Below are 15,680 nucleotides of genomic sequence, written 5' to 3'. Positions count from 1 at the left end.
TAAAACGCCTTTGTTGGAGGACGGTTTTATAAACTAAATTATACAGAACACCTCTCTTTAACAACAGTTTTATTTGATTTATCACATAATAAAAAAAATATATGAAAAATCTAACTTCATAATATTGAATGCCTAGGAATGGTCACAGTTTTGTAAGAAGAGCCAAACAAAACCCCTCTATTAGAGAAACGTTCTAGCGTCTCTTTAGTTTAAAAATGAATCTAACCGACCTAAACTCATTTATTCTCTTTGTGCGCCTCTTCATTAGCCTTCTAAATCTCAGCCCTCCATTTTTTCCCTTTAGAACCCACGATCTCCATCTTCTCCCACAAACAAAATTGATAAACTTTCATAAACCCACCTTCACCCATTTCCATTATTTTTTAAGCTTGAACCAAAAATAATTCTCCATAACTTCTTTTTCCTTCTTCTCTTAGTTTTTAAGCTTCAGGCTATCTCGTTCACCACCGTTCTTCACCAAACTCTCTTATCGCCAGGGTCGATTTCAGGCCACCTTTGGCTCCGATTTTGTCAATGGAAGCGGCGCATCTTTCGTCTTGCGATTTTTTCTCTGATTTTCTAATGTTTATTTCTCATTTCTAGCCTGTATTAACGAAATTTTCTTTGTTTTTTCTTCTTATTTTCAATCTAATATAGTTTCTATTTAATTCATGGAAAAATTGCTCCCATTAATCTGAACTTTGCCCCATCCGCCGAAATTAATCCCAACTTTCGTTTATTATCTATTGCACCGAACTTTGGGGGGTATTAATTTTTATTGCACCCAAATGACTTGCAACCGGTTAATCAGGGAAACATTGTTGACTTGTGATTAATTGCACACGTGTCGCATCATGATAGGCTTAAAAAAAAAATTAATTAAAAAAAAAACCCACGCACAGCCACCTCCACCACCACCACCACCCTCAATCGCCGTTCACCCTAACCCCGACCCTTAGTTTCACCGGAAAACGGTCGAACAACCCCCGACTTCCACCAAAAACCACCGGCCTTCCTCCACCACCCATCCCAGACCCCGGAAACAACCTTAACATAGTTGTTTTCGTGGATAATTGACGGGGAAAGGGGTGTCGTTTTCGTGGGAAGGGGGTGAAATTGAGGGTGGGGGAAGGGAAAAGGGATGGATTTCGAGGGTGAGGAAGGGATGGGCGCCGTTTTCCGGCAACGGGGGAGGGGTTTTCGGGGGTGGGGGAAGGAAATGGGTGAATTTCGAGGGAAGGGGGAGTGCTGGGCGGCGGATCTGGGGTTTTAAGGGTGGTGTTCGATGCAAGGGATGGGTTTTTGGGGGTGGGGGAGGGGTTTTCGGGGGTGGGGTGGCTGGGCGGCGGTTTTCGATGGCGGGGGGAGGGGTTTTCGGGGAGGGGGCCGAAATTCCGGCGGGGTGGGGGTGGGGGTGGGGGTGTGGTGTTTTCCGGGAAAGGATAGGGGGCTGGGTTTGGTAGGTTTTTTTTTTAATTTTTGTTTTTCTTTTTTTTCTTTTTTTTGGACCTATCACATGATGACACGTGTCTAGGTAACCTGCTACATCAGGTTGGCTGACCTGTTGGGTGCAATGAAAATTAATACCCCCCAAAGTTCGGTGCAATAGATAATAAACGAAGGTTGGGATTAATTTCGGTGGATGGGGCAAAGTTCAGATTAATGGGAGCAATTTTTCCTTAATTCATATATGTTTAACTAGTTTTAATCAGATTAATTTTAAGTAGTATTACTTTGGTTTTGGCCTGGGTTCAATGTTTGAGTTTTTGGGGGAAATAATTAGGTGTTTGCATACTGTCTTTTTAAAAAAAATTAAATTGCTTTTCTTCTTAATTATTTTTTTTAAGAAGATCCGTAACTGAATAGTTATTTACGAGTAGTACTAAATTTTTTAACCTGAATTATCGATAATTTTGTTTTCCTTTTGATGCAGATTCATCAATGGAAGCAAGAATAGCCGACTTATTTGATTCGAACTTTTTTTTTTTAATTTTTTATCGCATTCTTCTCCATTATACAGAGTATTGAGAAGTTCAATTACTGTATTAATTTTTTTTTTAAGTAGAATTGTATTATACGAAAGACTATAATACGAGTATGAGTTATAAATTTAGAATATGTATCATTTTGTTTGATTTAGCCTATTTTTACAGGATAGCAAATGTAAATACGATAAATAATGTACTGAAAATCATTTAAATATTTTCTAATTATTTATTTTTTTGAAAAAAACGAAGAAAAGAGGACCGTTAAATGGGACAGGCGTTCTATTTTCATATGATTATAGAACGCCTAATATGAGATGGGAATTCTCTTTGCCTGGTTTTTTTTATCTTTAGTGGATACAATTGGAAACGCCTATCTTGGATAGGTGTTATGTATTGTATTGAATATAGAACGCCTCAAATAGGCGTCTTATTTACTTTATAAGGCATCCCACTTGAAGGACGCCTCTAAGGCGTTCTATATTGCCTATTTCAGACGTTCTCTATTGCATATTTTGTAGTAGTGCCAATGCAATTAAGTTCCCAAATTCGAATTTGAACCCCAATTTGTAAGCTCCCAAGATCCTAATCCCTAATTTCAAAAAAAAAAAAAAAAATCAAATTGTAACCAAATTAAATGAAGAATCAAAGAGAAACATAAACAAAATAAGAGAGAGAAAGAAGGGTTACAAAGTTACCCTTTTACAATAATCATGTATTTACCAACAAGGCAACAAATAAATTAAAGACATAGCAAAAAATTGAAGGAACAACAGGAAAAATTATTAAAATCACATAATAAAAAATTATAGTTCAAAAGCTGATCATATCAAACCCAATTAAGTTGAATTCCTAGATTCAAATTTGACCCAAATTTGTAAAATCCAAAAACCCTAAATATAAAGTCACCTGAAACATTAATCCTCCAGCGATCATCAGACTTCCGCCACTGCTGATTTGAAATTGCTCTCTCCTTCCACCGCTATGACAATTTCTGGTAATGGCAAGCAACTGATCAATGTTGGTTCTTCGGGTGGGGCTCTACTCTTGAATTTTTGGATCAGACCATTGGAGTTCTTAGAAATGATGTGAGTTTCATTTGCTGGCAACGCAAGCCTTATTTTTCATAATCATCCATCCGTAAGAGAAGAAAAGAGAAAAACAAACAAAATGCCTATTCCAAGGTAAAAAGCAAGGTTTCCTGAATCATAAAAAAAGAAAGAGAAGGTCAGAAGTAGGAGAAGACATGTGCTTTTCTTGAAATTATAAAAATTAATAAAAAGAGGTTGATGCATGTGAAGTGCATATGTTCTCACACATGTGATTCCCATGCTCGAGCACTGTTCGTAAGGGGCATACGTTATACTTTTTATGGGGTGATGATATATTATAAGCCTAATTCAAAGTTATAACGAGAAAGTTATGGCCAAAATATTAAACTGGGCTTAAAACAAGCTTTATATGCGGACTCAATGATCATGTGGAAGGTCTATTAATATTAAGTATATTCATACAACTATTAGGATTAATTAGAAGCTTCTATAAGTTTATAATAGACCTTAATTATCCTTTTTGAAAAGATAAGATTCAAGAATTTGAAATTGAATAAAACTCCTCTTTTTGAAAGTCCTAATTCTATTTCAATTGAAAGACATTCAAAGATATTCATATATAATTTTCTTGCCTCATAATTTTTATCAAAATCATATATGATTGGAAGACCCTTGAAATTGTAGTTCCAATTATATATTATGCTATTGTAGACACCTAAAAATGTCTCCCCAAAACCAAACCTGATGATGAACACCATTCACTGCCATTATTGGTTGGTTTGAGTATTTAATCTTTGGAGTGCTTAAGTCCATGTTCTATAAAATATATTTCATGAACCAATCCAATTTCTAGCTCATTTCCCTAAACCATAACCTATTTTCCACTTTTTGTGTCCAAATCGCAAAACCGAGACAAACTGATTTTATGGCCATATAATTTTGATCCAATTATTATTTATTTGGATAGGCCTTGAAATAAGCTATCCAACCATATATCATAAGACCAATTCCGAGATATAACCAAAAAGATATGATCAAAACACTAAACTCGGCCCAAAACTGATACCCTTCTACTAAAACGGACATATCTTAAAATATACAAATTTTTTTGCCCTGATTCAAATTGGGTTGGAAGGTAAACTTGATAAAATTTCCAATGATATATTATATGCCTTATTCCAAGTTACAGATCAAAAGTTCTGACGATTTTAAAAATGGGTAAAAAACAGGAATCACCGCGCACAGTGCAAAGCATCGTGTCACGGGAGTGTGCTCCGTCTGACGGTGCCTACCCCCGTATGACGGTGCCTTGTGTTGTGACATGGTACTGTACACGATGGTATTTTTGAAGCTCTTTTGCGTCAAATTCCACCGTGGCACGGTATCTGGTGCCGTGACACTGTATTTCCCACCGTGTCACGGTGCTTTTTCTGTGTAATTTCCGAGTTTTTCCATACCGTGATACGGTGTAATGTACCATTCCACGGTGGACACTGCCGTGTCACGGAATTTTCTCGTGTCTTTTTCGCGTAAACGCTTCACGCATTTTCTCTTCCCGTAGGTTACATATTTCCCGCGTCACTGTAGTTGTCCACCGCGTCACGGGATTTTTCTCCGTCTGACGGTGCCTTCCTCTGTCTGATGGTGTCAGGCACCGTGTGACGGTGTTCTCTGCCGTGTCGCAGTGTTATTTTTAGGGTTTTTATCTTTTTAGGGTTCCGTGTGTCCCCTCTGCTAATTTTCCCTATAAATAGGACCCCCCTTTCTACAGTTCGGGGCATCAAATCCTTCTCTCTTTCTCTCTTTTACACCAAAAATCATTCTTATCTCTCTCCCTCTCTCATGTTCTAAGCTTTACACGTATATTCTAATTACACCATTCTTCCGTTAAGCACTCCAAAGAGTCCATACGTAACCCGAGGTTTCGTCCTTAAACCAAGGCGTGAAAGGTACACATAACTGAGGGTTTGGACCAAATCAACTCTATTTTTTATTTTATTCAACTTAATTTCTATTTGATTTATATTTTTTTATTGAAGTTACTAACAATTTATTCATGATGTAGCAATTTAAAGGAACGTGCGGAATGTGAGTAATTTATTTAATTACTTTTTTATTTTAATATTGCTAATATTATGATTAGGTTTATTATTATTTGATTTGACTAACACTATTATTGTTAAATTGCTTCCAATATTAATGTTTATTCTATTATATTTATTGATCACCATATTGCATGTTTAAAGGGAATATGTAATTGAAAATCACGCCTAATAAGATAATTTGGACAACCGGTTTAGGATCCTTTTTAATCTTGTTATTAATTCAAGTGATCACAATATTTTAGAACAGTATGTTGTATTAATATTAAACCAATTTAGCTTAATAATACTTAGGAGCGAATTGAGTATTTTGTTTGTATGCCTTTGAGATCGCATTAATCAATTTTCACTATAAGAATCGAGTAGAGACAAATACGGGCAAATGTGACACCATGACTCACTTCGTACCATCATCCCCGATACTCCTTTCGTGGTTCCGAACCATATGGAGGTAGTAATCTCATGGATTATGAATGGGGTGTAACATTCACGGGTCAATCGTTGTTGCCTATCGTTGTCCCTTTATCGTGGTTGTCTTTTGTGATCCGTGAACGGTTTACATGTTCCTTATAAACTTGTTGGCTGCTCACTACTTTCCTTTCTCTAATCGTATACGTCAATTCCCACTTCCTAAGAGTGCCAAGCATATTCACACATGCTTTAACGCAGGCGCATTTGAAACGACGCCTATAATTTGGCGACTCCACTGGGGAGGATTCTTGGATATTTATCAATTTGAGTGATCGATATTTAATTAAGATGAGTGGATGAGACTTGAAATATTCTTGAAAAATATTCCTGTAATTAATTTGGAATTTTTGCATAAGCATAGACGTTTTAACGTTGCATTTATGTCTGTCCCGTTGGAAAAATTGAATAGCTTGATTGGGTACGAAGGAAAACTAGGCACCAGTAAGATCTTTTGACTGCCGTGCCACGGCATAAACTGCCGTGTCATGGTGCAGTTCACCGTCTGACGGTGGGCTGCACCGTGGCACAGTGCTCTATGTCGTGTCACAGCAGTTCTAAAATCAGTCTGGTGCCTTATTTTCTCTTATCACAATCAACTTCCTTCGATTTTTCTGAAAAAGCGTGTGTGTTCTACATACGTCTTAGCCCCGGGGGATTTAAGCTCTATCAACCCAAAAACGCTCATGGAAATAAGGGTTCATCCGAGTTATTAAATCCACCCAAACCATGGAGTCGAGTTCGATTTCGTCACGAACTCGCGGAGCCGCCCGTTGGTATACACCCTCAAGGGAGGTTGCCTTGGTAATGTGTCCAAACTCTTAACCATGTGGTACCCTATTGACACCAAATAAACCTGACCATAGTCGAACATAGAACATGACCTTAGGTTGCGAACTATTTTTTGCATCATTGTGCTTATGTGTTTTATGTGTGTATATTTGGTCGTTTTGATCTTAACATTAACGATCTTTCTTTGTGTATGGTGGATTATTTTATGACTAACGATTGCCAATGGATCGTACTCACTTAGTAATTAGCGCAAACTAAAAAAAAATAAAAATTGTTGTGCCACGTCATCATCCACCGTGCCACGGGAAAGTTCACCGTGTCACGGTAACTTCCATCGTGGCACGTTGGATTTGCAGAAAAAAAAAATCTCGTGCCACGTCAGCATCCACCGTGCCACAGGAAAGTTCACCGTGTCACGGCAATTTCCACCGTGGTACGGTGAATTTCAAGCAAAAAAAAAACAAAAAAACCTAGAAATGATCACCGCTTCACGCCAGCTTGCGTCGTGACACGGTACAGTTTGTCGTGTCATGGTGCCTAGGAAATAAGTCCAGTCAGTTTTTTTTAGTCTTCCGTGTTAATTTGGTCCTCACGTTAGTCATTTTGGTTACTTTTCACATGTCAAATCATATGATCATACCACAAGTCTTATAACATCACTTAATCACTCACGACTCTAGTATTATTCCACACACTTTGATTATTTTTTTCTTGATTCGAGTCACACACAATATTGTCTATGATCGTATACTAGGTTCATGCACCCCCATTTCCGTCATGATAAAACATGAGTGGATCGGAGTTATTCTCACCTGTTTTCAAATGGCTTTTTTTTCCTTCTTTTCCTACCTTGAGCAATGAGTCAAAAAATTAAGTGAATTTATTTCATTTCACAGTACTCGGTCAAGGAGCAGGGGCAGATTGGTACGGTTCGAGTCATTACTACATCAACCTCTTAGGCTTTAAAGAGAACTTTTCCATCTCCATGTCACTCGTCACCTTCAAACTACTTTCAGTTTGTCCTAATGGCCACTAAGTAAGATATTGAGAACATTAACAATTCCATTGAGACAATGTCTAACATGTTACAAGCAATCACTACCAGAGTCAACACTTTAGAGCAAAACAAAGTTACCGTGGCTGCAATGGACAAGATCAAGGAGCAAATGAGCAAGATTTCTGAGGATTTCACCTATGTGGAACGGCCTCGTACTCCCTTGGATATGAAGGACAGACTGGCTGAGAAGTTCTCCACTGCTGATATCCCCAAGTTCAAGCCAACTAACAACCCAATGTTCCATTTAAAGGCGTTCTCTGCAACCATGGCTCTCAAGAGATTGGACGTATCAATCTTCCCTACGGTGTTCCCTCTCTCCTTAGAGCATGCTTGCCAACAATGGTTTTATTCTCTAGATTCCAAACACATTGCAACTTGGGAAGATGTCACCGAAATTTTCATGAATCGTTACAAGTGTAACATTCAAGCTAGAACTTCTGAACATGAACTCTCCATTCTAAAAAAGAAAGAGAATGAAGGCTTCACCGCTTATCTGAACAGGTGGAGGGTAACAGTTGCACTCTTAGTAGATCCTCCCAAAGAAAAAGAGATGATTCGCTTCTTCATAAAAAATTTGACTCATACGTACAAGCAATTAATATCTCAAATTTCTTCCTTTTAACACTTTAGAAGCTGTATATGACATTGGCATTAATATCAAGGATGATCTAATAAAGACTACCGGTAGTAACAATAATAACACTTAGAAAAACAAGAAGAACGACCATCCTTCCTCTTCGTCTTCTAAGCACGAAAAATACTACCAAGAATATAAGCCATGTTGATCTCAATGAAGTGTTAGCTCTTGATGCTCCATTGCCCAAGAAGAAAAGAACTTACACTTCTTTAGGAATGACTTATGATGGGGCCTTTGATCGCCTTTACAGTCAAGGCTTGATCACACCTATTGGGCCATTTCCAGAGCCAAAACCTGAAGAAAGGAGCGCCAAATGGAATCCCAATGCCCATTGCAAGTACCATCAAGGAAGAGGCCACACTACGTTACAATGTTGGAATTTAAAGGACGTCATTCAAGACTTGGTGGATGCAAACAAACTCCATGTCCCTCTAGGCGGCAATAAGTAATGAACACAATGCGCACAACAGATCCTTTGTGCAAGATTTCATGATTTTTTTTATCATTCATCTTCATTCCCCCATTCATGTCTAGCATAGGTTTTCCATTTCAAATTTTTATATGTTTCATGTGTTTTATTCACCTTTATTCCATTAATAAAATAAACAATTTTCTTGACATCTTGATCATAGCAATTTTCATTCACTCATCCTTAAAAATAAAATAAAATAAAATAAATAAATAAAGAAAAAAAATCAATTACTTAACTAAACACAAGGTACACCAATGATTTGAGCAACCTTTGCAACCCTATCATTCCCTGTTACCCTTTCAATCACATTCCATTTCTTCATCAACCACTTTGAGCCTTGTCTAACGTTTGGCCTTCGTTTCTTCAACCCACATTCACTAAACCCTGGGATTGGAAGATGTGTAATTGTATAACATTCAAAAAGCAAGTTTAAAAAAAAGCAGTAAAGCGACAATAAAACAATGTCTTTGATATGAACAGGTCTCAAATCGCGTCTCTCATAGAGTGCTTGGTACCGTGCCTGAGAAACATGAATGCTAAGTGAGTAATGGACCACATTATCTGAGATTGCATTCATTAATTCAAAAGAATAATAAAAAAAATGAAAATAAACTTGCAAAATTTAAAATTTTCAAATTCACAATTACACATCTGGGGGGATTCTCTTGGGTCTTGAACCTTGTACCCTTTTCTTCTTTAAACCATCAACTTAACCATATTACAACCCTTGAAAGACCTCTTTGAGGGGTACACACAATTGTGCAATGTTAGGTTAGAGCTACGTTCTTGATTCCTAACGGATACATAGACAACCTCATATCGAGGTGCGGCCACCTTCATATTCATATGCATGATCGAGTCAAAGAATATCCAATGCTTACCCCTACCCATTTAGAGCTAGACTTGGGGGCTTGAACCCACATCACATTAGCCTACCTAGCCTAAAGAGTCATCATCTTTAACTCTTCTCACATATATTTCCATCACCATAACCCCTGCAGCCAGCTTTAGTATCACATTCACACACTTCACTCACACATACATATCCATATCACCTTTCCTTTTAGGAACCCTCTATCATGAAATCTTGTTTCCCTACTGTGCATGCTTCATCATCTTTAAAGACAACATTCATTAAAAGAAATATTGTACACTTTCCTAAAAAATGTAAAGCATTATTCGGTAGATTTCTTCAAGCATAGAAAGCTACCAAGCTCAACAGTTGACTTTCCTCCCTCAGGCATGGAAAGTGTTTCAGCGAAACATCATCCGGTGGATTCCTTCAAGCATAGGAAGCTACCAAACTCATTTGTCACCGATAAACTGGTGTCAGATATGCGTTCTATCCCTTTACTTTTTTATCTGTAGAACGAACATTTTCTGCAGGTAACGACGTATACAGAGTGATTTAGGATCGCAGAACGTCTTAAATAATTCTCCGTCCCTATCGACAACTTTGACTATCGTGTTCGAAACTGACATTTCTACAAACTCTGTCAAAGTGGGGGCTTCTGTAGACACCTTAAAATGTCTCCCCAAAACCAAACCCGTTGATAAACACCTTTCACTGCCATTATTTTTCTGGTTGAGTATTATTCTTTGGAGTTCTTAAGTCCATGTTCTATCCAATATATTTCATGAACCAATCCAATTTCTAGCTCATTTCCCTAAACCATAACCTATTTCCACTTTTCGTGTCCACATCGCAAAACTGAGAGAAACTGATTTTATAGATATATAATTTTGATCCAATTATTATTTTTTGGAGAGGCCTTGAAATAAGCATTCCATCTATATATCATAAGCCCAATTCTGGGCTATAATGGAAAAAAAATGAGGAAAACACTAAACTCGGCCCAAAACCAAAACCCTTCCACTAAAACGGCCATATCATACAATCTAAAAATTATTTTAACCTGATTCATATTGGGTGGGAAAGTATAATTGATAAGCTTTCCAATGATATATTATATGCCTAATTCCATGTTACGGATCAAAAGTTATGATGATTTTAAAAATGGGTAAAAACTGGAATCTCCGGGCATAGTGCAAAAGCACCGTGTCACGGGAGTGTGCCCCGTATAACGATGCTATATACACCCATTTGTGTCTCCCCAAAACCAAACCCAGTGATGAGTACCTTTCACGTCAAATCATAATCGAATGAAGTGAAAGTGTGGAAAGTCTAGTATTGCGGATAGTTTTAATTTCTTTTCTTTTCTCTTTGTTTTTGAAAACCTATTTTAAGAAAATAGAAAATCCATTTTGGTTGGTCCATATTATGGTTCCAATAATAGTGTAGCTGGATGGGGCTTGAAAAGAGCTTTTCAACGATATATTATAAGCCCAATTCCGATGAATAATGAGGAAGTTATGGCCAAATTACTAAACTGGGCCCGGTTTGAGCCTTATATGCGGCCCAATGATCTAGAGGAGGGCCTAATATGGATTTATCATTCCTAATGCATTTAGGAGTTCTTTTCATTCCTAATTCTATTAGCATTGATAAATTGACTTTTTTTTACTTTTAATCAGAATAAAAGAGTGTTTTTAAGGAAAATACGATTTTGACCTTCTGTTCGGCTAAATTTTATATGAATTTAGAAAACGCATATAAAAAATTAATTAGCGCCTAACGCCAGACATTAGCGCCTGGCGCTAACTTCGTTTTTTCATGTCGAAACTCTGATGTTTTTTTCTATCTTTTAAGTTGATTTTCTCTATAAATAGCCTCCTAAAAACTCCATTTTTGATATTGAACTCTTATCAACTTTCAAGAATTCTCTAACTCTCTTCTCTCTCTAAGCTAAAGCTCTGTTTCTCTCTTTTTTCTAAACAAACCCTTTATACAAAATACCGCATTCACAAGACCAAGAAACACCTAGCATTGTTCGAAGTTGCCTTCGCCCTAGACGTGAAAGGTTTTAATTTTTCAGGATTTGGTCCAAAATCTTTATTTCAATTATTTAATTTAATTGTTTGTTTAATTATTTTCCTTGAAGTTACTAACACGTGTATTTTGTTATTAGAAAAAGGTACGAGGCATCCAAGTAAGTGCTTTAATGGTTTTTATTGATATTATGATGTAGAAATCATTATTAGGTTGTTATTATGATTCCTAGCGTCATGTTAGGGTTTTTTGATCTTCCTAGTATCATGTTTAGGGTAACAACTAAAAACTCCTAATATCAAGTATGATTAAAAGCATGATTCCTTTTATATTCTTCCTAATATTTATGATTGTTAGTAACATGTTAGGGTTAAAGATTTGATTTTTGATGTTTAGTGACATGCTAGGGTTTGTTATTAATCTTGTTAGTATCATGCCTAGGATCTTGTTCTTATTATGCTTTATTATTAACATGATTATGATTATTATTATTATTATTATTATTATTATTATTATTATTATTATTATTATTATTATTATTATTATTATTATTATTATTATACTTGTTATTATTATTATTTTTATAATTATTATGATTATTATTATGATGATTATGATTATTATTATGATGGTTATTATGTTGCTTGATATTTATTTATTGTTATTGCTTGATCAAACCTTTTATGCATGTTTAAAGGGAATTTGTACTTGTAATCACGCTTAATAAGATAATTGGTAATCTTATTTAGGGTTAATTTGATTATAATTCAAGTGATCGCCAATAATAGTTTTATTTGTGCATTAATATTCATCCAACATAGATAAACAGGTTTAGGGTTAATCCTATTGATTGCATGTTTGTCAGAAAGCGCACATGAATACGATCACAATAAAGTAGAGGCCTATTATTAGGACATGTTCAATCTCTTTCAGGTTGGATTTGTACCTTCATCCCCCAACTACCAGTCTTTGTTCCAGACCTATTGGAGCTGACGATCTCTTGGATCGTTAAGGGTAACCTTCACCTCGTGAACAGTTTACAAGTTCCTAAAACTTGTTGGCGACTCTTTTGCTCTAGCTTCCTTCCCTTTGGACGCCACCGTAATTTAGTGTATGATCAAAGTGGGGTTCAAGTCTGGGGTAATGCTTGAAATATTCCCTACAGTTACTGGGTAGGATTTCTATTTTAATTCCTAAAATTTATTTTGGCAATGATTTAGAATGAGTGGATGAGACTCGAAAAGTTCTAAGTATTTAATGTGCGTAATTTTGATTAACATTATTGTCATATTCATAAAAATATCTCATTGGAAAGGCCATCCTTAATGAGTTATAAAATAGGATTTTTACACGTAGGAAATTTGAGGAATATCTTTCACAACTAGGATCGAAATAATGCTGCGCGAAACTGGAAAATTTTATCGAGCACAGAAAGCTGTTGAGGCATGTAGGAACTAGCGTCAGAGAACAAAGAATAGCGCCAAAATTTTGACGTTTGCGCCAGGCGACAACTGCTGCCGCCAGGCGCTAAAGCCAAAAGGTGGCGCTGGACTCTATTTGTTGGCGCTAAGTTGTTCCAATACCGAGCCAGAAATATGCATTCTAATTTCGACCAGTTTTTAGCACTGTTTGCTCGATCTAACTTCCTGATTGAGTTTTTCTCACTTTTCTTAAACCCATATGTGTTCTACATATGGACATAACCCCCTGGGAATTCATGCTCCAGCAACAAAGGGTACATCCGAGAATGTTAAATTCACCAAACCATGGAAGCGAGTTTTTTCTAAACTCGCGGTGTCCCATCCACTCGCGCCAACCCTTCACGGTTAGGCTTTAACGCGATGCATCAAGACAATTAACCATGGACCCTCTATTGACTAACCCATATCCCGAACTTTAGAGAACTAGAGCCGTGGTTAGGTTGCAAACTTATTGCGTCATGTTGTGCCTACTTGACTAATTGTGCATTATTGGTTGTGCATACTCTATGTGTTTTTCCTAACCGTTTGTTTGACTTGTGCTAAGATTAAATAAACTGATTTATGAGTAAAAGAACTTTGCCTAATTAATTAATTAATTTGAGTTATTAAAATTTAATAATTTAATTAGAGTTGACTTAGTACGACTTTAGGCATACACTTTAGGGTAATAATACCGAAAGCAGTTTCAGATCAACGTTCTAGCAATGGCGCCAAGATTTGAACTACAGCGCCACTCTATGGAGTGTAGCGCCTGAAGACAGTCCTGTCGTCCGGCGCTACACTGCAAAGAGAGGCGCCAGTCCTTTCGTTTTGGCGACAGTTCAGTTTGTTGCTCGAGTCATCACCTTATGTCTAATTGCACAGTTTTCTAGTCGATTCAGTTAATTTTCACTCATAATTATTCCTTGTTAAGTTATTAATTCGAGTCTAAGCACTAAGTCCTATGGTCTTACACAAGAGTCAAACACATGTCGCTTACACTCACCACATAAAGCACACACTAATGTACACTTTGACCATGTCTAAGGGAGTCTTGTATGCGCGTATTTTCCATCATTTTTTAGGGGGGTAAGTCGGATATTAATCCTCCAACTAAATCAACTTGTTTTTAACTCCCAAAAATATATACCTTATTTTTTCCAAAAAATATGCACCCATTTTTGCTTTTTCTTTTTCAAACCGTAAAGTCAAGGTCAATTTGAGTTAAGTAATAAAACAAAAAATGGTTTAATTTACAGCTCGTGGTCAAGAAAGGAAGGGCATTTGATCAAAGACAACCTTTTTATTGAAGTCCAACTTTTCGACAAACCCATTGCTCGTAAAAGGAAAGCTAAGACAATAATGACAACTCAAGAGGAAGTTAACGAGCTTAAGAACCAACTGATTACTATGACTGAGGCGTTAAAGGCCTTAACCTTCAAGATTGATGATCTTGTGAAACAACAACAAATGGACCTCATGCAAGAGAGTTTGAGAAAACTGTCTAGTGACTATAAGTTTCAAGGAATTAGATCACAAGGGGTCTCGGTGGACAAAGATCTTCTTCCGCAGAAGTTCAATGCCAAAGACATCCCGAAATTAAAAGCGACTGACAACCCTTATTTTCATTTAAGAACCTTCAAAATAATAATGAGTATTAAGGTTATTGACAAGAAGGTGTTTCCCTTTTTGTTCTCACTATATCTCGAAACCGTTTGCAAACAATGGTTCTTTTCTCTTGAGAAAGAAAGAACCTCTACTTTAGAGTCTATAGTAAATGCTTTCATTGATAAATATAAGTGCAATATTCAAGTTGAGACCGACTATAGGGAACTTGAAATCCTCAAGCAGAAGGAGAATGAATGTTTCACCTCTTTCTTCAACAAATGGAGATAAACCTCAGCTAAGATGATTGACGTACCAAGTGAGAAAGAATCTGTGAGGTTGAGAAGTACTCCAAGCATCTCAAATACCAGAATAATCTCAATACCTTCAAGGCCGTCTACGACATTGAAATCAATATTGAAGACGACCTGACTAAACTGAAAGCTGCTAACAATAACTCCAACAGCGGTTGGAAAGGCAAGAAGAACGACAATCCTTCTTCTTCCAAAACCACCCACTCTAAAAATGTTGGCACCTTTAACGTAAGTGAAGTCCTTGCTATGAATAATCAAGGACAAAAGAAACCATTTAGGAGGAACTTTACTCCTATTGGTATGAGTTATGACACAACACTTGACTGATTAAATGCAAAAGGTCTTATAACTCCTATTAGACTATTTGGGGACCCACCAGTCGAGAAGAGGACGACTAATTGGAACCCCAATGCACATTGCAAGTATCACCAAGGTAGGGGCCATCTTACCAAGAATTGTTGGAAGCTTAAGGAAGCTATTAAAGATTTAATGGACAACAACAAACTACCATTGCCTCCTGCCAGTAAGAAGCCGAGCACTGATAATACACCTCTCGCTCACTCTTTGGCCATCTATGACTAGGAAAAAGTGGTTGATCCCTCATCTCTCATCAATCCCATCGAAGAAATCCATGCTATCGAAGAAGAGGAGGAGATCTTTTTCGATGCCATGGATAACCATCCAAAACTAGCAAGCAAAGAGGATGTACGATTGCTTACATCATCCATGTTGGAGGGATCGAACTTGCTACGTGAAGCTCTCGAAGTTGCGAAGAAACATCAGAAAAAGTGTGACGAGATTCCATCCAAGCAAAATAAACCCAGGAGAGAGTTCACACCCATGGGA

The 15,680-nt window shown here is 37.0% G+C and overlaps 1 long non-coding RNA gene across 1 annotated transcript; it reads left to right on the top strand.

Annotated features, from left to right (window-relative positions):
- Window positions 1-313: 313 nt before the first annotated feature.
- Window positions 314-2,098, top strand: LOC145627018 (uncharacterized). Its single transcript, XR_014111264.1, has 2 exons — window positions 314-584; window positions 1,934-2,098. It is a non-coding gene; the product is annotated as an uncharacterized LOC145627018 (long non-coding RNA).
- The last annotated feature ends 13,582 nt before the right edge of the window (window positions 2,099-15,680 follow it).

This window comes from Chenopodium album, chromosome 4 (assembly GCF_948465745.1).
Source record: "Chenopodium album chromosome 4, dcCheAlbu1.1, whole genome shotgun sequence".
NCBI lineage: Eukaryota > Viridiplantae > Streptophyta > Magnoliopsida > Caryophyllales > Amaranthaceae > Chenopodium > Chenopodium album.
The sequence above is the reverse complement of the archived record's forward strand: the minus strand, read 5'-3'. Positions and strand labels throughout refer to the sequence as shown.